General features: G+C 37.8%; 1 protein-coding gene across 5 annotated transcripts in view; it reads right to left on the bottom strand.

The window, feature by feature from the left end:
• Nucleotides 1-26,399, bottom strand: part of NCKAP5 (NCK associated protein 5) — a 1,051,318-nt gene extending 1,024,919 nt beyond the window's left edge. For all 5 annotated transcript variants that reach the window (XR_011074154.1, XR_011074153.1, XM_068545242.1 and 2 more), the window contains exon 1: nucleotides 25,990-26,399. The gene's annotated coding sequence lies outside the window, so the exon portion shown is untranslated. The remainder of the gene's footprint in view (nucleotides 1-25,989) is intronic.
• Nucleotides 26,400-26,605: the final 206 nt, after the last annotated feature.

Raw genomic sequence — 26,605 nt, 5'->3', positions numbered from 1 at the left:
AAACGAAGACCCAACACAGCCATAAATAAATAAATAAATAAATAAAATTTAAAAAAAAAAGATGATATAATTTAAAAAAAAAAGAAGCAGTGCTAAAGGCAAAAGTATTATGTAAAACAAAAAATTGTTTTTTGTGTGTCTGTTAATGAAGAATACAATCCACTAGAATCCTCACTGGAAGTGACAAATATAGCTATCTATCTAATATACTTGTTACAAGTATTAAATAAGAAAATTGATCTACAACAACTAACTCAATACCTGCCACATTTTACATGCTCAGAAACTATTGGTTGTTTTTAGTATCCGTATTAGTAATAGCAGTGTTAACAAGATATAATAGTCATTGATATTAATGCTACAGATAACATAGAATTAAAGTATATAAAGGAAAACATTGCAAATACAGGAGAAATTTACAAAATCAAAATAAGATAAGAATGAGTAAGCTTTACCACAGTTTTTTTTGTTGTTGTTCTTGAAGCAACAAGTGACCAAAAAAAGGTAACAAGATCTAAATAATAATGACTGATTATATCTGCTGTTTTTTGTGTGTATGTATATACATACACATTTTTACATATTCTGCAAACTCTATGATCTACAAAATGATATACTTCCTTTTCCATAGCTATGGAATATTTACCAAATTTGATCATTTATATAATATAAAAATAAAAATTACCATTGCTAAAGCAAAAGATAGGTATTATTCTCTGACATCTACAAGAAAAAACCTGGAAATAATTTAAGAAATAGTAGCAAACAAAACAAAACAATATTTGTTCACCTAAATAGCTCTCAGATCAAAGAGAATATCAAAACTAAACTTATAGAATAATTTAAAATAATAGTAGTAGAAACACTACATAGAAAAACTTGTGAGATGCAGGCAAAACTGCACTCAGAGGTAAACCAACATCTTTGAATGATTAAAAAAAATAAGAATAAATAATAAATGACCAAATATTTATATTCAAAAGATAGAAATACAAACTTAGAAAAAGCGTAGAAAGACTAATATGGATTGAAGTAGAAATGATTTTAAAAACAGAAAATATAAACAATTTGAAAATAAACTCAATGTCTTATCTCAAGGACAAAAATATACCCATGATAATACTATGATGAAAAAAGAAAATTCACAAAGATTCACAAATAGAAATTATAAAGTGGATATGAGAATTTACAGAGATATAGATATAGATCTTTATACATATATACACAAACATATATAGGAATATAAATGCACATAGAGATATATATAAATACAAACATATAAATGAATATATAAATATACATATATATATATGGAGAGAGAGAGAAAGAGAAGGATCTCTCATAAAACATACATTATACTTGGCTTAATAATTTTGAAGAGCTCCATAGTCTAAAGACAAGTTTGTCTTGAAAAAAATTATTAAAATTAACTGAATAAAAATAGGAAAACTGGACAAGTTAAAGAAGAATTTGAGGAAAACTGTCCCCCAATTCTTTTTTTAAAAGCTGTTACATTGTTACACACAACTAATTTCAAGGGAAAGATAATTTCCATTCAATGATAACAATATAATCATCATCATCATCACCAATCATCACCTTTACCATCATTAGCTCAACAGAAGCCACATTTATTTAATGCTTACAATGAGCCAGGAACTGTGATAAGGGCTTTGCGTATATAATCTCATTTAATTGCACAAAACCTTTTAGGGTAGATGGTTGTGCTATATTTTATATGTGATGAAAATGATGTTTAGACAAGTTGAATAACTAGCCCAAGGTTATAAAACTGGCAAGTGAACAACCCAGAATTCAAACCGAGGTCTGTGTATATCCCCAAAGCCCAGTTTCTAAAACACAGAAAAAGATGAACACCTTCCAAATTAATTTTGTGAAACATGCATAAATCTGATAGCGATCTTGATGAAGCTAGTAATTAACAAAAAAGGAAAACTACAAGCCAAGCTCACTTATGAAGACTCCAATAAAAGAGAAACAAATCGAGACCAGCAGTTTAAAAAGGAAGAAAGGATCATAAACAAGAATGGTTTGCTATGATTTAATCTATTACAATGCTAGATCAAGTAGTTAAGTTTATACACATTTATATAAAGCTAAAAAATGTTTGTGAAATTCAACATTTATTCCTGACTTTTGCTCATTTAAAGTGAATCAGAAATAGAGGAGTACTTCCATAATACGGTAAAGAAGTTCTACCTAAAACTAATTGCCAAGTACAGTAAATAATAAAACATAGGCATCCTTCCTCTTTGTATCAGAGGCAATACAAGAAGACATCAACAAAACATTTCTAGTTGATACAATGAGAATAGAAAAAGAAAAAAAGGAGATATATAAATATTGGGGGAAAATTAACATTTTCAGACATTTCTTTCTTTGCTTTGGAAAGTGAAGGAAAATAAGTCGATCAAGTTTGTTAAGTCCATACTCCAGGTCATGAATGGTGTAAGTGCTTTAAACATATTAAACACGACCTTCCACGTGTTAATTTTTTTGTTTTTTGCATGTGCTGATTCAGAAAATAGCTTATGATTGAAACCTACTACGAGTTCAGTAACACTTAAAAGTGTTTGTCATTCATTAATTCATGATTTTGTATGTACATATACACACATGTATATTACATACCTCTATATGCTTTTGAAAAATAGTAGTACACGTATGGCTGCTTGGGGTTCATATGAATTTACACACCCTTTGCAATAACTCTGCATCTCCCCCCCACTCACAGAGCTCATGGCCCACGGGCAGAAACAATTGCTGGAGAAATCCTCAGAAATCAACAAAACAAAAAACCTGAGTGGGATGATCTCTTCATCTGACATGATGTACAAGACTACTCAGGAATGGCTTAGTGACTCACCAGTTTATGAAAGCCGTGAAAGGCACCTGATAAGCACATAAAGTTTAGTTCCTATACTTACATACTGAAGTAGAGGGACTGTGTTGCACCCACGTGATTCCTGATGAGGAAAGAGAGAAGAGGGAAAACCAAGTTCGCAAATTTTAGTAGAGAAAGGTCTATATTGCATAGTAAATATAACCAAAATTATCGCGGCAAGAGAAGAGGAGGCAGTGTTGAGTGAGACAGGTTATTCACTGTCTAAGGAAGGAGCACACATAGGTCATAAGCATACATCTCCACCACCTCCCAATGGAGTCATGTATGTACACGCAGAAAGACTTAAGATGCAAATCGTGAACGATGACAATTAAATGGAGAGCAGCAACGTATTGATGGAGAATTCATCCATTAAAGCTTTTCCATTCAAAATGGATTTCAGCCAGATATCAGTTCTTTATTCCTCCCTGTAGTATGCATTCTTGGTAGCTCCCTTCAGAACATTGCCAACACCATTACACATTTGCTTTATATAGCTTTCAAGTTGCTCTGCAGTTTCCCTCCGGCCAAAGAACTTTATAAAACCTACTCAGGGAATAAGAAGCACAGACAGGTCGTCTCCCAGGCTTGGAATCCGTTGCCTGAGCCATTTCTATCTAAATTTCTGTCACTTCCAGTACAGTTGGAGTGGCTAGTGATCTCAGCTAATTATTATTTTATCACTGAGCTTAGTTGACTTATGAGGATAAACTGATGACCTGCATTCAGTTCTCTTTGCATCATTTGTCACCACTCATACTGAGATTGTTTTCATCCTGGCAGATGTAGGAACAAGTCCAACCCTGGCTCTTATTAGTGGGGAAATTTTTTTTACCTTGCCCTTCTGGACTTCTGTCTCCTGATCAGTAATAGGGGGAACCCTATCACGTGGAATTATCATAGTAATGAGATTAAAGTACCCGGTTTGCCTTAGGCTTTGCCCAGGGAAGTTTCCTCACTTGCCCACTCTTGTTCTAAGGCGTCCTATGTTCCCAATTTTAGGGATTAGTCCATGGACTGTCTTCTGGCTGCCACCTGTGTCCAACTCTGGTTTGAAGGCTGTTAAATGAATTTTAATATTAGAGCCTGCCTTGGGAAAACATTTTATCAGCTCCTTCAAGACTCAAAACTCATGGAATCTTTCCGTCTCTATTCTTTCCTTTCCTCTGCCAACAATTGGAACGGGTGCCTTCGATTCAAAGCATATTAAAGAATGTATTGCTAAGCTGCTCTATAATTGTTCTCAGATGCATGCCTCATTTCAAATAAATGGTACAGTTCTTAAAAACAAAAAAAAAGAATGCTTTCTACTCTTTTGCTCCTGTACAATAAAGCCTAGTTTAGTTCTTTATACATAGTGGGCACTCATTAGATACTTGTTCACCCACTGTTACTTTTATGGGACAAACCAGAGAATTTTTCATAAACAAACATGAATCTATCTCATTTATCAAACACATTTTTAGAAGTGTTTGACTTTAAAAAGTCCTTTAAGGATAACGCTGTGGTAAATTACCTTTAATACATCAATAAATTCAGATGGTTAAATAGTGGGCAGAAATTTCTACAAATCATCTTGCTCTTAAAGCTACAAACAATTTTAGACTTGGTGCAAATAAACTCGGCAACATCTAGGACCAGATCCTAGAGGTCAGTTAGCTGTTGTCCAAATGTTCAGGGGCAGGTATTGTGTTTGGTCAAGCAAATAACACACCTCTGCAAAAATCAGCCTTTGTGTTGCCTTTATCTACTGAGAAAAGCAGAAGTCATAAGATCACAGACTTGAGAACTAAAAGAAAATTAACGAGATCAGGCAGTCCGGCCCTCTACTTTAGAGAAGCACCTATTATTATTACCATTTTACTGACCAAATGACTAAGACCCAAAGTGTTCTGATCGTTTTTCCAAGGTAACTGTTGGTGGAGGGGTGATTGTCATGGTTCTGTTGGTGACTAGACGTAAAGTTCTCTGGTCTTTGGGTCTGGCACTCTTTTTGCTATGTCATATGCAAGTTTAAAAATTCCTCACATCTCTAGACTCAGGATGACCAAGATGACTGAGATGAAGAGTGGCACCCATCCCAACCTCTTCCCAGTCCTGCATCAGGAGCAATGATTTCCTGCCTGTGCCACTAAAGGCTCCATGTCCATCCCTTTGGCTCTCCCTAAACATCTCCCCTTCTGCAGATTCTAGGTCAATGTGGCTCATGTCTTGTCTTTCCTAATGTCCCACTGATTGTACATTTTTGAAGACAATGATTAGTTCATATTTAAAATCATGCCAGTGCCTAGCACAATATCAGCCACATAGTAGGTTCTGAATAGTTTCTAAATGAATAATGAGTGCCTCGGTGGTGCCGAGTTGCCATGAGTAGTTTTATCAATGAGATTGGTAAAGGAAACACCTGCCATATTTTCCATCTTCTTTACCATCACAGAGTTTCCTAATTAGGCTCTTTTCAATACCTTGGAAGTGCCGTAACCTTCAACTGGGGTCTTGGGGCAGCCTCATGCGTCACATAGCAGAAGCATGAGGCTTGGCAACTCGAGTTACCACTCCAACGCAACCAAAGCTGCATTCACCCGAGAGCTTTAACTGTAGGCAAACATTGACCACCATTCACTCAATCATTTAGCTCTTTCTTTGGGCTCAACTCTGACATTTATAAATGAGGAAATAAAAGGAAATTATTTACTCCTACAGCTATAGGGAGATCATGGCAACCTTGTGAAGAAATATTCTCCCAAATGCAGTGATGTCTTCGACATCGTACAGGTGATTCCACTCTACTGTAAAATTATTGACTTTTTCTGTTCTGCCAGTTTCCACACAAACACCTAGTTTTAATGTCCTGGTGTAGTCAATCAAGGTAAGCATGAGGAACACATTTTTTTCTAGAGGTGCAATTATATTTAATTAATATAAGCCATTATGCCCATATTGAGAATTCATTTCTGGTTTAGTTTCTCTTTTCTAATATGGTCTTACCTTACAATGAAAACACTAGTCAAAGACCTGGGAACAATGTGGATGTCAAGAGAGAACAGAGCCCCATAAAGTTAGGAGAGGTAGAACTTTCCACCCTACTACCGACCCATCAACTTGACCTTGGACTCACACCAAAATCCAGCACAGGTCTGAGATGGACTCAGGAGCTGGTCTGAGATGGATTCAGGAGCTGGTCTTAGTGGGGTGTCTCACCAGTCCAGAGTCTCAGGATATGGCCTTCCCTACCTTGCCCTCCCTTCCCCAAAACCCCAGGAACTTGATCCCAAAAGGCCTCAGAAAGGGCTTTAAGTGTCATCCTTAAAAGTAGTGGGTAACACCAACAGTGGTGTTAACAGGGAGAATTGCAGCTACCCAAATCAGGAGCAGCTGCTGAAATTCAGTAGTGATAGATGTTGGCAGCAGGAATTCAGAGATTCCACCCGTGAGACAACATGGTTCTATTGCTCAGTTGAGGTACAGGGAGCCAGAAGAGGTGGGAGAGGATCTGCCTGTGCATTCAAGGCTAGAGGGATGGGGCCATAGAGGACAAAGCTTGGTAACCAGAAGTATTAATCTCAGCTCTGCGATTATAGCATCCACAGAGGGTCCCTCAGCAGCTGAATCTCCTCCACTCTGGCAGATTTGTTGTTAGGCATTTATCCTTGTAGGTTTTCAAAGGTTTTAATGTATCTCCCTCCCCCTATTCAAATGCAATGTCCACCTCAAAAGTAGGACAAAGGAGCTTATTAAAAGTTAGTCAATGAAATGCCTGTGGTTTCTATAGTCAAACAGACCTGAGTTCAAATATTGACTCTACCACCCATTAGCTATTTGACCTTGGACAAGTAATTCAACTTCACTTGAGCCTCAATTGCCCATCTGCAAAATAACCATCTTTTGAGGAAGGAAGTGAGGTAAGATACACAAAGCCCTTGACACATGGTAAATACTAATACAGTAGCTATTGTCATGGTTTGTTGTTAGAATAGGGTCTGGCACACAGTAGGTGCTCAATAAGTAAGCATTAATGGGATCCTATCATCAGGATTCTTATAGCAGATGAAAAATGAAATGGGGACAGTTGCCTGGTACATGAGGTCTGGAATGTAACCTCCAGGACAGGAGAGACAAACCTAAAATAGTCCTGGGAAACAATAAACTTCCACCCCCTCCACCCCTCCTCACAACTCTCCTGCTTCAGAATTCTATTTCTTTCTAGGCAGACATGGTATTGGAAAGGCTCTTGTCTTAATGGAGTAAAGAATTACCAATAATCCAAGTCCAAACTAAAATAAAAGTTATCAAGTGCGGGATTCTCTCCATCAGTCTGGACTCAGGATTTTACTTAGAGCTTCACAACTGGAGATGTCATTTATTTCTCCTTAGATTCAAATCCTAATAAACAAGAGTTGTTTTTCCCCATGCAATTCTCCCATCACCACCACCACCAACACAAAACAACTTTGTGTCCCTGTGACATCAACACAACACACCTCTTTGTGTATCCTGACCAGCTTCCCCTCCCCCACCTTCTGCAGGCCCCTCAGTATCTGAGAACAAGACTGACGATTCGACTGCCGGTCAAGGGTGTATATTCTAGGGGAAGAGGGGAGGTGGCTGGCTACACATATGATCCAGCCACTAATGAACAATGTTGATAGTCCAAACCATTGGATCCCATTAACCTGTTTTCACTCAATCAGGGGTAATCATTGCTGCCCAAGATGAAAATATTCTATTAGCATGCAACCTTGGTGAACTTTTTACAATTAATGACTGCACTTATTCATCTTTCCTAACCTTGGCCTTCTGTCCTTCTATCTCTTAGGAAAACTGCATGCTATTTCCAAAGACTAATACGAGGCATCTACTTTCTCAAAAAAGTCAAGAGACATTACAGCCTGCAGTTCCAAGGACAAGAAAAACTATAGCAGGACATGACACAACAACAAATTAATGCTTTTCACATTGTCTAGCAGCCTTCACCCTGAATGTGTATGATTAAAATAAGAACCTGATGTTACTTCGCCATACGGCCACAGATATTTTTATGGTGAGTGGATCACACAACCTCGGGGCTTTGTAAATTGCGGAAAGTGATGAAGGGAGTGAGGAGACGCCGAGGGAGAAGGTCCTCAAAGCTCTGAGTCAGAGCTCAGCTATTCGGGGGATTCCATTCACCTCCCTGGGGGTTAGTAAAGCATAGAAGACAACCAGTTCTGGCCCCTGATGATAAACAAGGGAAAGAACCCAAAACTCCACCGAATTTTGGCGGATAAAAGAAGCCCTAAAAAGAGCTACCTTAAAGAGTTGGAACGTTCAAAACAAAGGCAATATTAATAGAAATGTTTGTGCTAGGTGAAAGCTATGACTTGGCCCAGAATCCCCCCTAACAGAGCCCATCCAAATGTGCATCCTCAACCAACGGTAGAGGTAGGGTCCTTAGGATCATTTGGGGGCAGGAAGGAAAATCAGACTTAAGATTAGAAACTGGCTATGCAGAATCCACATGTGGGTTTTGGAGAATGGATTGTGGTCCCTGGGGTATCCTAGGAATCATCAAGCATTTGAAAATACGTCCTGTGAGCCTGTGTTTAATGTGCAATGAGAGATGCAAAGTAGTGGCATGTAAAATACCAGTGGTTCGTCACCACTGGGAAATTATATTCTCATTAGAAAACGGGTCATGTGAGATATGGAGAGGACTAAAACTAAGAGAGACTGTTTGGCTCTGTGGTTCACTGATACAAAGAAAACAATTGGAATAGCAGGGGGAAGAGTGGTTTCTCCGCTGTCCTGGGAGAGGGCATTTCCAGCATTCCCTCCCTCCCCGTTATTTTGAAGGATGCCTCACCGTGTGTGCCAAGGACTGGATGGAGTGCCCCTTCGCCTCCTGCCCACAGAGCAGGACCACACATCTCAGGCTCAACCAGCCAGACTGATGCCCCCACCTGTTTCTGGATCTAGACCTATTGATGCAAAGACGTGGAGATGCAGAGGTTCACTCACAGCGTCTACAGTGCGGTTCCTCAATGGCGGTGATGCCCTGGCCTTATGCCTTTGCCCAAGACAGTCCCTGGCTTCCTGCTTCTGAGCCACTGGGCTTGTCTCAGTTCCATTCTGTTTGTTGGTTGTCCAGGCTCCTGCTGACTCTGATTGTGGCTCTGTAAGCTGGTTTCTCTTGTTGTGACCAAAACTACTGACTTCTATGGCCATCCTACTTATAGGGAATCTCCTTGTTTCTACTGTATTATTATTAGCTTTTGAAAATAAGAACTGTGCTTATTCATCTTTCCTAGTCCTGGAGCTCTCGACACCCATGACTCCTCAGGAAGAGTATACTTCATTGAAAGAAATTTAAAGGCATCAAACGATGAGTATTCTTTTGTGTATGTGTTTCTTTTACCACTACCTGGTGTGAAGTAGATGCCCATCTTGGTATCGTTGAAAGAACCCTGCCTTTGGAGTCCAGCTAAATTCTACCTCTTACTTGGAATTCTTCAGGGCCTCAGGCAAGTCACTTAACCATCCTGAGCCTCAGTCTCCTCATTTGTAAACACGGGCAATAATTCCTACTTCCCTGGACTATTGTGAAAATTAACTGAGACATTAAATTGGGAAATAATAGTCTTTTCAGTAAGTGGTGCTGAAACAATTGGATATCCACTTGTAAAAGAATGAAGTTGACTCCTACCTACCTCATAGCATATACAAAGATTACTTCAAAATGGATCACAGACCGAAAGGTAAGAGCTACAACTATAAAACTCTTAGAAGAAACATGGAAGTAAATCTTCATGACCTTGGATTAAGCAATGGATTTTCAGAAATAACAAAGAAAAGCATAAGCAAAAGAAAAAGAAACAGATACATTAGATTTCATCAAAATTAAAAACTTTGTGGATCAAAATATATCATCAAAAAAATGAAAAGACAAGCCATAGAATGGGTGAATCTATGTGCAAATCATACATCAGACAAGGGTCCAATACAAGAATATACTGGATTTGTTTGGGGTGAATAAGAGTGACTGCTAATAGGTAGATGGTTCCTTTTGGGGGTGAGGGGAAGGATGGATTGGCAGTTTGGGGTTAGAAGATGCAAACTATTATATATAGAATGCATAAACAACAAGGTCCTACTGCATGGCACAGGAAACTATGTTCAGTATCCTGTGATAAAACATAATGGAAAAGAATATATATATATATTATATACATATATATATACGTATATAATATATATATATCTGAATCACTTTGCTGTGCCCCAGAAACTAACACATCATTGTAAATCAACTATACTTCAATAAAATAAATTTTAAAAATTATATAATGGTGATGGTTGCAAAATCTGTGAATATACTAAAAACCACTAAGTTATACACTTTTAGTGGTATGTGAATATCTCAGTGAAGTTACCAAAAAATTAAATGACACAGTGTATGCATAATAGAGTACATATACAAAATGTACACATCGAAACTTTGCATACAAATATACATGCAGTAAGTGTTCAAAATGTTGTAGATTTTGTTGCTTTTACAATATTTATGATGATTGACTGATTAGGCAGAAAGTACTTTAAATAGAGTGACTAATGGAAGATGCTTCAGGCTAGATTAGGATAAGAATTCCTCCTACCCAAAGCCATTAACCTGATGTGTTCTTTTGTAAGAATCCTCTATATTCCTATCAGGAGCTGTAAGTTGTGTTCATATGTGTCTCGCCTGTCCTGACTGTATCCAATGGCCCAGACAGTTCTGTCCTCCTTGGCCTTTATCCCTTCAGTCAAAACATGTTCCTGAGGAAGCACTGTCTCCTCTTAGGGGTTGGATTCTGACTTTCTGTAGCCTCACCTCTCAGAATTTTTTTCTCATTGCTTACTTATCTTGAATGAATTTACCACAAAAATCTATTTCTTGATATTCAAATTCTTCATATAAAGTCAAGTTTATTTGCTTTTGGGTTTTTGTTGTTGTTGTTGTCCTTGCTCATTTGTTTGTCTGTTTTTCATACAAGTATAGCAAAAAGGTTAGAGGAGCACATGCCAGAATTATAAGAGTGAGTGTCTCTGGGTGATGAAGGGATTATACGCAATTTTTTTACCCTCTGCCGTATGCTTTGTGGTATTTTCCAAATGTTCTACAAAGAATCATTATTTAAAACACACTATAAATAGAAAAACCTTACATACTTAAATGTTATAAATTGCCCCAAGATGGTTATCTCCAAAGTGAAGATAGCCCCAAAGATGTATCAGAATGTTCACTGGACTAAAAGGTGTGTGTGTGTGAAAGAGAGAGAGTCAGATGTGTGTATATTTTGCCTTTGTTGTGTGGCTTCCCATGGGATTAGGAGGACATTCGTCTTTGCCAATTTCAGGTCAAGCCTGTAGTCAAATGTTTAATCCGGTCTGCAGAATTTAACATGGCAATTTGTACCATTGCTCATACATCTTCTGAACTTTCCTTGGCCCCTCTTGGTTGGATTTTTCCTAGAAGAAGAAAACCTGAGCGATTTGTATCATCAAGCCGCCACCCATACATTTACTATCTTGCAAAAAGTTGTAGTCTAGACAATAATTAAAGTCAGAAGTGTAACTTAATTAAAGCACATCTTTCCCAAGCCCTGAGGGTCATTCCTTGGCACTCACATACAGCGAGTGGTGTTTACATAGACTATTCTGGGGATACAATGGGGAAATCCTTTCAGGAAGAACCTCCTTTTCCAGTCTCTTAGATGGAAGCTGAGAAAGAACCAAGGTAGCGGTGGCTGGTTTAAGTGGGTGTGAAGAAGATGAAAACAGGATATTTTCCTAAATGGACATTTTCCTAAAGGACAAATGTCAAGAATCACAGTGGCGTAATTAAGACATCAAAGAAATGGAACTGAATTTGATCAGTCAGAAGTCTAGTAAACCCATAGACAGAAAATGTCCCAGACATCACAAATCAGCAACTTGAGGGGCTTTGATGGCCTTCAGATATATTTTAGTTGGCCTACAGAATGTTATTTTTAAATTAATGCTAGCATTTAAAAATGGGAAGATTTTACCTAAAAATCAGATTTCCAGCTTTTAAATAATTAAGAAAAATTAAAATACAGAGCTAGCTCCTTTTTGGTGACAATTGCTGGTGCTGTGTAACAACTACGTCCTTCAGCCATTCACAGGACATGCTCTCCGATTCACCCACTTCCTCATGCATGCCTGCCATCTCTACCACAATGAGATCCATGATTTTGTATTTCTTACTCCTGGCAGGCTTCCATTATTTATATCACCTGTATAGCCTTTGAAGGCATTGGGTCTGAGGCTCTACCCACCTCCCTCCCACCTCCAAGCCTCTTCCTTTTGCATATGCCTTACCACAATCATTCCTCTACCTGGAACTCTCCTTTCCTTTTGCTCACTGGTGCCTTGTTAGAAGACAGATCAGGATTCAATCCTAGGCATCTTAAACTTCCGGGAGAAGAATAGAATGGTATGGTATAACTGGATTTGGAGTCAGTAAACCCAGACTCAAGTCCCAGTAATAACTGGAATTAACTTGTATCATCAGAAAAATGTGGGTTCAGATCCCAGCTCCTCACTTCTCTTGAGCAATGCTTTTAACCTCTCTGAAGCTCATTTCTTAGCAGTGAACTGTAAATATTTGCCCTGCCTGCCTCACAGGACTGTTGTGAAAGATGTTCTAAGAAGGTAACAACACTAAAGAAAGTTCATAGGAGTAAATCAATTTAAGATAATTTGGCAGGGCATGGGGGATTAATTATTAAAGTACTTTGGATGGGTTGGCGAAAAATACATCTTACCCAATTTTCCAAACTCTCTATCTGAAATAGTAAATAGTATAATAATGTGCTTCCTAATTTGTTTTTACCATTTACCCAACTCTGTGGATTGTCTACTAAATATGCAGAAGTGTTTCGTGTGTATATGACCCTTCTCCCTAATTCTCCAGAAGACCCAAAAACTAAAAATCTGTCTGCCCCAGTGTCTACAGTGTTCACTATTATAGAAGCTTCCGAATACAAGAATTTTTTAACTGGCTTATGATACACATCTGTTATGTACAACATTTACTTTTTTATGTGAGTGTAGGTATAACTATGGAATTCTGATGTGTGGCACCTAAAAAAAAGAGGGACTACAGAGAACTTGGTCACAATACAAATAACTCTTTTAAATTGTTTTTAAACATTTTTTCTGAATATGAAATTAATAGATATTTATTACAAATAATTTGGTTATGGCTTTAATTCTTGTAAATATTTATTATAGATAACACTGTTAACATTTGATGCATTTCCTTCCAGTCTTTTCTCTCTGTAATTATTTTTTATTTAGCATCATTTAGTTGACTATTTTTCAAAATTCCTGTTTTAAATTTCTATACAATATTTCATCTTATGGTTGTAACATTTTACTTCTTTGATTACAATGGTGAAGCTGCATTTTACTGATTATGGTATTAATATATGTGAATTAAAACCAAATACAGCAATACAAAAATGTACAATAAAGTAAAAATTATCTTCTCATTTTAGTGGAAGTGCTTTCAAACTTTTGTTTGTATGCAGACACATACATGTGGATAAAGACATATTTTTAAAAAATGAGTTTATAATACACACTTATTTTTAGCCTACATTTTCCACTTACTATATCATAGGCATCATTCCTATCTACCAGATCTATATCAGTATTTAATGGCTGCATGGTGTTGCATTGTGTGGTTGTACTTCAATTTATTTAACAATCACCTACCAATGGACTTTGGATTATTCAGTTTTCACTAGCCTAAGTGTTAGTATAATAAATATCCTGTACATAATCTTTGTAGACTTAGTGATTATTTAAGATAACATTTTTAGCAGTGCATTGCTGAGTCAAAATTATGCTCTCTCCCACCCAAATCGCTCCTCCCCCAAATTCGTCCTAATTACATTCCCACCGAGATAAATGAGAATGCCTGATTTCTACCTCTTCATCAATGAGGATGGTTTAATTGTTGCTAATAATAGGTAATGTAATAATATCTCATTATTTTCATTTGTATCCTGTTAATTTCTAATGAGACTGAACATCTGTTCAAATGCTTCTTGGTGATTTATACTTCTCCTTGGAAAACTGCATTTCATTTCCTTTAACCATTTTCTATTGGGATAGTAATCTTTTTCTTATTGATTTATAAGAGCTCTCACTAGTCCGTAATTTATTTGACGATTCTATTGATGCGTAGTTGTTTTCTTCATTTTAGTATTAATATAGTAATGAATAGTTTTGTAAGCAGATATTTGTATGTATCACACATTATCTCCTTTGAACAGATTAAATTAAAACAGAATAGATTAAGGTAAAATAGAATTGATTAAAAGACTCTAACAAATATTGCTAAAATGCTTTCCATAAAAGCCACACCAATTTACACTTCCACTATCAGATTATGAGCTAGCCTACCTCATAGCAACCCATTTTATATCCAATCAGAGTAATAAAACAGGATGCAGAGAGATAAAGACATAAAAGAGCATGGCATACAAGTCACAGAGTGAGGAGACAGTCAATCCTGCTATGGTATTTCTGGAAGCCAGGACAGAAGAGGAGGATCTGAAAATTTTGGTAGAACAGAAATGGAGAGGCATGCAATCTTTATCCCCTTTAAAGTTTTCCCCAAAACTAGCTCCTTCATGATTCATTGAAAATGAATGACTGCTGCTAATTTAAGATTAAAAACCTGATTAATACATTTAACTTCTTACCTTCTCATATTCCACCAACTAAGTCCACTTATTGATACTGATTGTGCAAATATCTGCTTCTCTTAGAAATGCTAAATTCCAGTGAAACCAAGGAAACAAGAGTACCGCCCAAATGCTGGGCCATTTCCTGGTGATGATCTGAAAACAGTAACTCCTGAGACTAGGCCTGGATGACAAGAAGTAGTCACAGCCCTGGGTTTTGACAATCAAAGTAGTACAAAGTAGTACAAAGTAGTACAGAAGGGTGTTTCAGACAACAGCTTAAGCCACTGAAAACATGCAAATTTTACTCATTCAGTAAATAAACAAACAAAAAAAACCTTGCAACACCAAACTCAAATCAATGCTATTTCAATAAACAAAAACTAAGCCGGTCCTTGGTTCTAAGGGCTTTTCCCGATGAACTGCAATCACACAGCCTGTCATAAGTTACAGCATGAGGAGGAATGGCAGTGGCATCAAGAATACAGACAGCACAGTACTGTCCGGTGCAGAGAGCGGATAAGAAATGTCTAATTAACGGTTCTGAAGTAACTTCAAGGTTTAAAAATCCTGTAATAACATTAAAGACCAACATCATCATCCAGTTAAGGCAATTAACAGCCTGTTTGTCTTCTTTCAAGCACAGGTGATCACACAAAAACTATCCTAACAAACCGCAGCCAGTTATACATGTATTTTTAGTTATATATTTTTTATATCAAAGCTCTGTTATATGTAAATTAAAAGTTCAGTTATATGTTTTTCCATATATGATTCAACTGATTTTGGTTGTCCTTCCCAACTGCTACTAGTTATGGATCAAATCATAATCACCATTTTCTAATCCACAGCACCAAGCTTGCCACGTGATTGAGATTCTGCTATACAACATGAAAGTTCCTGCCAATGGTGTTATATTTGTCATTTGTTTTTAGTAAACATTTCAGACTCTGATTATTAATGGTACTGCTCTGCTGTGTCTCTTTCCATTTGATTCTTACTCTTATGAAATCTTAGTCCTTCCTGAGATTTTTGACAACTTTGATGACTTCTAAATCATTTTATTAACTCAAGCCTCATTTCTAAGCTTACAGACACGTGCTTCTAAATGCTAATTGGCCGTTTCCACCTGAAGTCCCACAGAGAGCCCAGCCTCACGTACCCAAAGCCCAGCTTGCAAGACTCCTCCACTCCCATCAAAACCTGTTTCGTCTTTTTCCTCTTTAACATCACCAGCCCGAGTCACTGAAGCTCTAAAGGTCAGCTGGCCTCTCTTTCTCTTTTCTCTCCTCCCTCCTTTCCCTTCCACATCCATTTCTGCCAATCCAGCTTTTAGAATCTCCGTTGTATCTGTCACACACTCTCCGTAGCTATGACACTGGATTGAGTCCTTCCCGGTTCCTGGTACGACCGCCGCTTTAGTTCAGCAACTGCAATCCCCAGACTCTCTTCTACTCACACGCGGACAGGACTGCCAACAGGCTGTTTCCGAAATGATAACATATAATCACATTACTGTTCTTCTTAAAGCTCTTACTGATTTCCCATAGCCAACAGTACAAAGTTGTTTTTGGACAAAGGTATATTTGTCAAAGTGGGAGAATAGAACATATTTAAGTTAGTGTTTGCTTGATTCATAATTTTAAAATAGTTAACTTCTGACATGTGGACCTCTATTTGCACTCTTCCCTCATGCTCAAAAATTGGTAAGGTGGATCCGACTCTGAGGTGTCCAATTACTCTGGTTTCTCCCCTTGGTATTTTTAAAAAATAACATATTTATTGAGATATAGTACTATACAATAAAATTATCTTTTTTTAAAGAGCACAATTGCATTTTTAGTATATTCATAGAGATGTGCAACCGTCACCAATATCTAATTCCAGAACATTTTATTATCCCCAAAAGAAACACCATGCCAATTACCACTCTCCAATCTCCCTTTTTCCTAGCCCCTAACAACCACTAATCTACTTTCTGTCTCTATAGATTTGTCGATTTTGAACATTTCATATAAAAGGAATCATACAGCACGTGGCCTTTTGTGTCTGTCTTCTTTCATTTAGCATAATGTTTTCAAGGGTCATCCATATTGTAGCATACATCAGTATTTAATTCCTTTATATGGCTTGATACTATTCCATTGTGTATGTGTATATATATATATATATATATATATATATATATATATATATATATATATATATATATATATATATACCACATTTTGTTTATCAGTTAACAGACATTTGGGTTCTTTCTACTTTTTGGTAATTATGCATAATGCTGCTAAGATCATTTGTGTACAAGTTTTTGTGTGGACATACGTTCAAGGTTCTCAGGTATACAGTATAACTAGGAGAGGAATTGCTAAATCATATGGGAACTGTATGTTTAGCATTTTGAGGAATTGCCAAATCTTTTCTAAAATGACTGTACCACTTTTCATTCCTACCAGCAATATATGAGAGTTCTTATTTCTCTACATCTTTGTCAGCATTTGTTATTGTTCATCTTTCTCATTATAGCCATCCCAATAGGGGCAAAATGGTATTTCACTTTCTTTTGATTTGCATTTTCCCAGTGACTAATGATGTTGAGCATATTTTCATGTGCTTTTCATGGCCATTTGTATATCTTGTTAGAAGAAATGACTTTGAATTTTTTCCCCCATTTTTTAAACAAATTATTTGTCTTCTTATGGTTGACAGTAAGAGTTCTTTACATATTCTAGTTGAATAATATGTTATTGTGTGGAATACAAGTTCCTTATCAGATATATGATTTGCAAATTTTTTCTTTCATTGTGTGGGCTTTCTTTTCACTTTCTCAATGGTGTCCTTTGAAATACAAAACTTTTAATTTGGATGAAGTCTTTATTTTTCTCTTGTCTCTTTTGCTTTTGGTGTCATATCTGAGGAACATTTACCTAATCCAGAATCATGAAGATTTACTCCTGTGTTTTCTCCTAAGAGTTTTATAGTCTTAGCTCTTACATTTAGGTCTGTGATTCATTTTGAATTAATATTTGCATTAGTTGTGAGGTAGAGTTCCAACTTTATTCTTTTACATGTGTATATCCACCTTACCCAGCACCATTTGTTGAAAAGACTATTATTTCTCCCCATTGAATTATCTTGGCACCCTTGTCAAAAATCAATTGACCAAAAATGTAAGGGTTTATTTCTGAACTTTCAATTTAATTCCATTAATCTATATGTCTAGTCTTATACTAGTAACACACTTTTTTCTAGTACTGTTGCTTTGCAATAACTTTTGAAATCAAGAACTGTGAGTTACAACTTTGTTCTTTTTTAAGATTGTTTTGGCTTTCTTGTTCACTTTCATTTCCATATAAACCTTACTATCAGCTTGTCAACTTCTGAAAGAAAAAGTAAAGGCATCTTGGATTTGGGTAACAACTGTTTTGAATCTCTAGATCAATATGGGGAGTATTGCCATCTAAAAAAATATTGTCTTTCAAGACATGAACATGGGATATCTTTTCATTTATTTTGATCTTCTTTAATTTCATTCTGCAATACTTAGTAGTTTTCCGTGTACAGGTCTTGCACTTCTTTTGTTAAATTTCTTTCTGAATATTTTCTTTTTGATGCTATCATAAGTTGAATTGCCTTTCTTAATTTCATTTTCAAATTGTTTATTGCTATTGTACAGACATACAATTGATTTTTGTATATTGATCTTGTATCCTGTAACATTGCTGAATTCATTTATTAATTCTATTTTATAATGGAGTCTTTAGGATTTTCTATATACAAAATCATGTCACCAGCAAATATAGTTTTACTTCTTCATTTCAATCTGGGTGCCTTTGATTTCTTTTTCTTGTCTAATTGCTCTGACTAGAACTATAGTATGATATGAACAGAAATAATGAGAGGAGACCTCTTATCTTTTTCTTGATTTTAGGGGAAAAGGTCTTTCACTGTTAGGTATAATGTCAGCTTTAAGTTTTTTGTAGATGCCCTTTATCAAGTAGAGGCAGTTCTATTCCTAGTTTGTTGAGAGTTTTTATCATTAAAATGTATTGGATATTGTCAAGTACTTTTTATACATCTATTTTATACAACTATCACATAGTTTTTGTCCTTTATTCTATTAGTATGTTGTTGTGTTACATTGATTATTTTTTCATATGCATAACCAGTCTTGCATTCCTGGAATAAATCTCACTTAGACATGGTGTATAATCCTTTTTATATGTTATTGAATTTGATTTGTTAGTATTTTGTTGAGAATTATAGTGTTCATATTCATAAGACATATTGAGCTGTAGTTTTTGTCTCTTGTTTTTTTAGTAACAGGATAATAATACTCTCCTCATAGACTGAGTTGGAACGTGTTTCTTTCTCTTTTATTTTTTGGAAGAGCTTGTGAAAAATTAGTGGTAATTGTTCTTTTTAACGTTTGCTAGAATTCACCATGTAGCTATCTGGCCTGGGCTCTTCTTTGTGGTAAGTGTGTTGGTTACTAATTCAATCTTTTTACCTATTAAAGTCTACTCAGATTTTCTGTTTGTTTTTTTGAGTCAGTTCCAGTATTTTGTGTCTAAGAATTTGTCTCTTTCATCTAGATTATCTAAAATAACAATCTACTTGAATTAATATCTAGTTTGTCTCAATAGTACACAAAAAAATTTGCTCCTATAGAGCTACTCTCCTTCATCATTTTATTGTAATACACATTACATCTTTATATATTTTAAGCTCATCAGCATAGCTTTATGCTTATAGCTTGCAAGTGTCTTTTAAATCAGGCGGGAGGAAAAATAGGAGTTATAAAAAAAAATATGTGTAAACTGTCTTTTATGTTTTACCAGTGTGCTTTATCTTTTTGAGTGTGGATTCAAGTTACTGTCTAGTTCTCTTTTATTTCAGGCTGAAGGACTCCCTTTAGTAATTTGCGGAAGGAAAGTCCTGTTAGCGATAAATTCTCTCAGTTTTTAATCTGGTAATGTCTTAATTTCTCCTTATTTTTGAAGAATAATTTTTCTGGATATAGAATTCTCAGTTGACAGTCTTTTTCTTTCAGTACTTTGAATATATCATCCCACTGCTTTGTGGCCTCCGTAGTTTCTTATGAGAAATTGGCTATTAATATAAGTGAGACTCCCTTATACATAACAAGGCATTTTCTCTTGCTGCTTTTAAGATTCTCTCTGTTTTTTGACAATTTGACTATAATATGTCTCAGAGTGAACCTCTGAGTTTATCCCGCTTGGAATTCACTGAGATTCTTGGATATGTAAATTCCCATATTTCATCAAATAGGGAAAGTTTTCAGTCATTATTTCTTCAGATATTCTTTCTGTCCCTTTCTGTCTCTCCTTTCCTTCTCAGACACCCATTATGTGTATGTTGGTACATTTGATGGTGTCCCACAGGTCTCTGAGGTTCTGCTAATTTTTCTTCCTGTTTCCAGTTTGAATAATCTCATTTGACCTATCTTCAAATTTTCTGATTCTTTCTTCTGTCTACTTAAACCTGCTGTTGAACCCAGTAGTGAAATTTTACTTTAGTTATTGTACTTATCAGCTCCAAAATTTCTATTTGGTTTCTTTTTACAATTTTTATCTCTTTATTGATATTCTCTGTTTGGTGAGATATTGTTCTCATATTTTTTTTTGTTCCTTTAGAAATGATTTCCTTTAGTTCTTTGAACATATGTATGGTCACTGATTTAAAGTCTTTGTCTAGGAAGTCCCATATCTGGGCTTCCTCAAAGATAATTTCTATTGACTGCCTTTTCCCCCCTGTGAATAGAACATACTTTCCAGACTCTTTGCATGTCTTATAGTTTTTTTTTTGAAAAGTGGACATTTAAAAGAATATAACTCAGCAACTCTGGAAATCATCTCTCTCCCCCAACCATGGCTTGTTGTTGCTGCTGTAATTGTTCTTGCTATATGTTAGTGACTTTTCTAAGCTTATTCTGTAGAGTCTGTATTCTTTGTCATGTGTGGTTAGCTTAGTGGCCAGCTAATGGCTGGGCAGACTTTTTTTTTTTTTTTTATAATGCCCTCAACCAATAAGTTCCAGCCTTTGCTGAGGGGATTTCTGTGTATAGTGGGACACACCTTCAATTTGCCTGCTGTTTACAATTCTTCCTTAACTTTCACTCCCTGCTTGTGCAGAGTCTCAAGGTCAGCCATAGGTGAGAGATGGAAGATTTCTCAGGTCTTTCCTGAGAATGTGCACACCTCTGCACACGTGCATGACTTTTATATTTCCAGGAATATGTGAGCATTTCAAAGACCCAATGGACACCTCATTCCCCAGCTTTTTACTTAGAAATTTTTGATTATCATCCTGTTTGCCCCAACTCTTATTGCTGCCTCAGGCAGCTGCAATGTTAAACAGTTGCCATGGCTGTTTTTGACGAGTGTCCCAGGAGAAAAGTTCTATGCACTGACTGAGTGCTGAATCAGGTCAAATAAAGACAAGAGCTGCAAGTGGGAGTTCCCAAGCAGCTACCAGACAGGTCAAATCACGACAATTCTCTGGGAATAAGGCTCTCTGTAGAGCTCCAAACAGGTCTTTTCCTCTCCAGTGGCCACTAGGGTACTGTTATCACAACTACTGTGATGGCAAAACGGTTAGTTTTTAAGGTTTTCTCAGAGCTGCGAAAGGATGAATAGGAACAGAGCAAGCTAAATGACACAAAGCACACTGTTCTTACTGAGATTCAGGGTTTTTTTTGTTTTGGTTAGTTTTTTTTCCTGAATAAGTGATCCTCAGATCGTCGTAAGCCTACGTTTAATTACCTAGCTTTGAAAAATGTTGATTTTGATGATTTTTGTCACTGTTCTCCCTGCTTTTATGGAAGAGCAGATGTTCAGAGGTCTTTACTCCACCATTCCAGAAGTATTCCTCTTTCCCCTTAGCATTTTTATAGGCACTAGGGTCAGGCCTTCAAGTGGTTTATCTCATCATAGACATTGTTGTCAAGTAATCTTTGTTAGATATCCCACCCCTTGGCAGAGTGACTTCCTTCAGCAGTGTCTCTGAGTCCTTTAATATTTTGAATGTAAAAATAATTTTCAACTTATTGTCTGTTATCAAATGACAAGCACAATTATTACCAAACATCACGTGTTTAATAAAGACGATGTGAAGTAGAACTTCAACCAAACAGAAGACAAAGACTTGAAATTTTTTTTATCAGACATATACCATGAGGCTGGAAGTTTGTCCAGTTAGAAATATTCTACCCTCTAGGATTTTTGTCTTAAGAGCGATTTTTGATACCTTAATCACTGTATATGTAGTTCTCTCCTACCCCTTTTATATCGACATCTATAGACACACAGATTCATTGCTGATATTCAGCAATGTTCAGCAATGATAACCAGGGACCCGTACTGGTATCTCAGTCCTGATGACTGGATTTACCTTGCTAAGGCACAAAGTAGATAATGCAATAGGTTAACCAGCCACTAGGATGGAAACAAAACAGGGGAGTCTGAGGTGAAGAGACCACAACCAGAAAGATAAATTATATGCAGGGTTATAACTAGAGGTAAAGGGTACAAACTTAAGTTTCAGAAGTCATGGGATAAAATCTGACTCTACCTCTCTGTGACTTGGGAAGTCACTTTTCCATTCAAAGCCTCTGTTTCCTCTCTGTAAATGGAAATAATGCCTACTTCATTGGGAATTTTTTGCAGATTAAATGAGCTAATGCATATATAGGACTTAGTGTAGCGTATGGCTCATAATAAGTCCTCAGTAAATGACATATTAGCTGGTAACAAGAATAATCCCAGCCCTGAGCAGACTAACTGCAGCTATTATACATGAACATGTTCCAACTTTGAAAAACAAGATATGTTTCAAAAGCGAGACTATCTCTTATGGGTAGCCTTCCATCTCCCACCAGAGACATTTCCCAGGCTGACTCATCTTCATGCATCTCCCTCAGGTGTGCCACCTGCTACCCTCCTATATAAATCACAGACTTCTAGGGGACACGTCATTCATTCATTCATGCATGCATTCTTATGATCAACATTTACTGGGCATGTTACACGTATCAGGCATTAATTTAGCATGGGTGCAGGGTGATGGATGAGCAGACAGGGTCCCAACCCTCATGGAGGTTACATTCCAACAGGGGACAGAGGCAGCTTCTGGTGACTCCATTCCAGCATTAAAGACTAAAAATCCTAAGGTGGCATTTCCCTGATCCTCTCATAGCTCAAGTTCTACAGTGATTCAGATTTCACCTAGAAGACTGCCCTCCACTCAGTGGGATTTGAAAATCAGAGTGAAGATCATGAGGTAGATGCTATATTTCTGCTGTTCCTGCCAGAGGTTTAGGGTATTCTGCAATCTCTTTAGCAAAGATCCCAGTATCCTATCCCTAGCTTCATGTGTTCCAAGAAACAGAAATGCTCATTTTGGTGGAGGAGACGACTGCAGAGGTAGTGTGGTCCTGGAGCTAACAATGGTGGCGTCAACTTCCTGAATCCTAGCTTTGTATAGTGACAGAGATGGAGTGGTCAATTCTGTTGTGCTGTTCTGAGCGTTGTCTCAGAAACTCTGTCTGCTCCCCGACTCGTACAAGTTTTCATATGCCACCCAAAACCAATACGAAATCCCTTTCTGCACAAGCAGAAATGGATTGTTACTGAATCCAGACCAATACAGGAAAACAAATAAGAGGAAGATAAGTAAATAAACAGCACAAGCATTGATTGTCATAAGTGCTATAAAGGAAGAGTGATGTAAGATGAGGGACAATTTTTCAGATGGAGTGGTCAAAAGGTCTCCTTGACGAAGTGAACCAAAGCAGAGCCCTCGTGGAAAGAAGGAGCTAAGAGAAGATGTAGAAAGTTCCAGGTCCAGCAAACAGCAGTAGCACTGGCCCAAATGTGGAAAAGAATTTAATGCATCCAATCCTCAGAAAGAACAGCAGCATGATTGGAGATTTGGGACAAATGGCACAAGGCGAGACTAGAAAATTTAGCAGGGATGACAGCTTCTCAAAGTGTGGCCTGGCACCGGTCTGCAAACTGTTGAGGAGCCATGATAAGTACCAAATTTAAGTGTAAATGTTTAGAAATGTTGTGGCAATCTGGTATTACCACAACGTTCAAGCAATGTTTTTTTTTAAATCACATTTAATAAACTTATCAGTCCAAAACAGACAGGAAATTAAAAAAAAAAAAAAAACCGATCTGTGAGATAGTTTCAGAAGCATTGTTTCCCATGTGTAGCCTTTCACACTGTTTCTGTAAAGGGCCAGATACTATTTCAGGCTTTGCAGAGCCACAGGGTCTCTGTTGCAACTACTCAACTCTGCTGTGATAGCACAAAAGCAGCTGTGGACCATCTGTCAGCAAAGAGGTATGGCAGCATTCCAATAAAACTTTATTTATAAAAAATGGTGGCCATCAGATTTAGCCTGTGATGCCTAATTTGTCAACCCTGTTCTAGGCCACAGGAAGGAGACTGGGCTTGACTCTAAGGGCAACAAAACCCACTTAACTGAGGGCTTCCTTCATTCTTGCGCCGTTCTCATCACTGCCTATGTGTGTGTAAAGTCTTTACCTCATTGACTCTAAATCAGAAAGAACCTTGAAGCTCCTCTCTAATTCAGTGCTCTCCTCGCAGCAACCTGACAGATGAAGTGTCTGCTTACAGGACTTGCGTTTACAGGCAGGGTCCATTTGACTCTTACCTGCATCCCCGAGGAATGATGATGACACCACTGACCTTGCATTAGCCTGGCGAGCAACCGACAGCCCCAAGAGGCCACAGTCTTCCATGCTCCAGGACCTGGTCCATCACAAGTAGGTTTCCATTGTCATCTGAGTCCTGAGGTCACCTCCAGGGCCCAATTTTCTGAGGTATACCGCGCCATTTTTCTTCTGTAAAAAGTTACATATCTGTCCACAGGGACTCCTGTGGGCACTGTCCATGGCCAGCTCGCTTGCTGTGTCTGAAATGGTTGTATTGGACAAGCAGCCAGCACATGTGTAGCCTCGTTTGCCTCTGGGCTCAGACACTGCCACGGGCAGGAAGGCCTTCTGTGTTCACATGTCTCCATTCATAGAGCGTCCACTTCATAAACCCACCTCAACACCCATACAGTAGAACGCCTTATCCTCTCTGCACACAGAACACAGACGACCGTGTGTGTGAGGACACAGAACCCCACAGCAGGTCTCTCACACGGAGGGCATAGCTGAGGCAGCTCTTTCTGAAATCTCTTTTATTTAAGATTTCTTTCGTTGACTCATGACAAACTTAACAGGTAAAACTTTGCTCTTGCAAGTTTCCTTAAAATATCCCTTCTGGACCTACCACCATTCACCTTGGCAGTAGGTAGCCCAAAGAGTTTTGGAAAGTCTCAGCTTGGCAAAGCCTCAGAGCTACTGGCACATTAAAAATTAATAAAGAGCATTGAACTGAGTTCAGGACACTGCAAGGCGATCCTTCACCGTGAAATGTACAAGATTCTTTGTTGGCAATGAACAAATCTGAAGCCAAAAAGGGCTGACCGTGACAAGCTAAGATCAGAAACAGTCAGGAACTTTGTGTGTCTTTCATTGACACACAAACGATGGGTAGGAATCAATACCCCTGCTCAGCCATGCTCTTCCTGAACATTCAGGAATTTAAGATGGGCCTCGGAGTCCAACCCACAGAACTAGGTATTTACCGAGCTTGCAGGACCACAGAGATAGAGCGACTGCAGCTGCCTCCTTCCAGTATAAGACAAGAGTGATTCACAACAAATTCCCAAGTTAGCAGCTTCTCCAGGGAGAGTCAAGATAAAGCAAGGCACTTCCAAACATTTGGGATTTGCTTGAGTAAAACAGAATGCTTGTGTCTGATTGAATATTAACCCAGGAGGAAGAAAACCCTTTTTGCATGCGTAGGTGAGGGGCTGGCGGCAGAATGGACCTGACAGCATTGATGATAAAACTAAAAACGAAACAAGCGTTACAGCACACCTGTTGGTTCAAAGGAGGAATCTATCGTATTTGTAATCAACCTCAGGACACTTGGACGCAGGCAGCAAACACAGAGACAGAGCAGCAGAGGCAAACCTTGAAAAATGTATCCTTCTGAATTCTGGAAAAGCACTGGCAGACGCCACGTGCGTGCTGGGTGATGCCCTGTGTCTATTTACACATTGCAATGCCCTCGAGCCCTCCAGAAAAATCATAGGCAAACCCTACACTCTGCAAATCAGAGGTCTGAAGCAGAGCGCTTACTTAGCATATTGGAAGCTCTCTCTCGCCTCCACACCGACAGAAACATTAGAGAAAAAAAAAAAAAAAAAGAGAGAGAGAGAAAAGAAAATTCTGTCCTTACCGAAAAGGCATAGCAGACAGGGACGGAGAACGTTTTCACTTTAGCCCACTCAGTGCTTTCTCTTTCATTCGGTCAATGTTCTAAGGCTATTGAGGAGAGTTCCTGGGGTTTTCGGATCTTCCTTCAAGAGTTTTAATCACTGGCTTCCCCAGCCCGGGTTTAACAAACACCGCCGTGTTCTGTGTATGCAGCACCGCGTTGGGCAACCAGCCAACACAGAGTTTCAAGAGGCAAGGGGAGAAAACTGACACCCTAACAAACATGCTTCCCTCTTTTGTGTCTTTTAAGGTGGTGCTCAAAGTGTCATCTCTGATGCTGACAGGAGCTAAAGATAGCCCCTTTAAGGGACTTTCTCCACTGCCCCGCAATGCCTGGCTGGGCTGCCCGAGCTGGGTTCCCCAAAGTTTGTTTTCTGTCTCTCTGCCCTGAAGTTCTCTGCACAAACGCCCAGCTTGCCTCTCCACCAGCTGCACTTTAAATGTATTTTAATTGGCTGGAATGTCGAAAGAATCCATTTGGCAGTCGTTTACATGTGAAGCACGCCCAGGGCAGCTGAAAGAGGCCCCAGAAGCAGCCGATTACTTCATCAAAAGCTGCAGTTTGAATACCATTGACT

This window comes from Eschrichtius robustus, chromosome 5 (genome assembly GCF_028021215.1).
Source record: "Eschrichtius robustus isolate mEscRob2 chromosome 5, mEscRob2.pri, whole genome shotgun sequence".
In the NCBI taxonomy this organism is placed as follows: domain Eukaryota; kingdom Metazoa; phylum Chordata; class Mammalia; order Artiodactyla; family Eschrichtiidae; genus Eschrichtius; species Eschrichtius robustus.
This window is presented reverse-complemented; position numbering and strand designations above follow the sequence as displayed.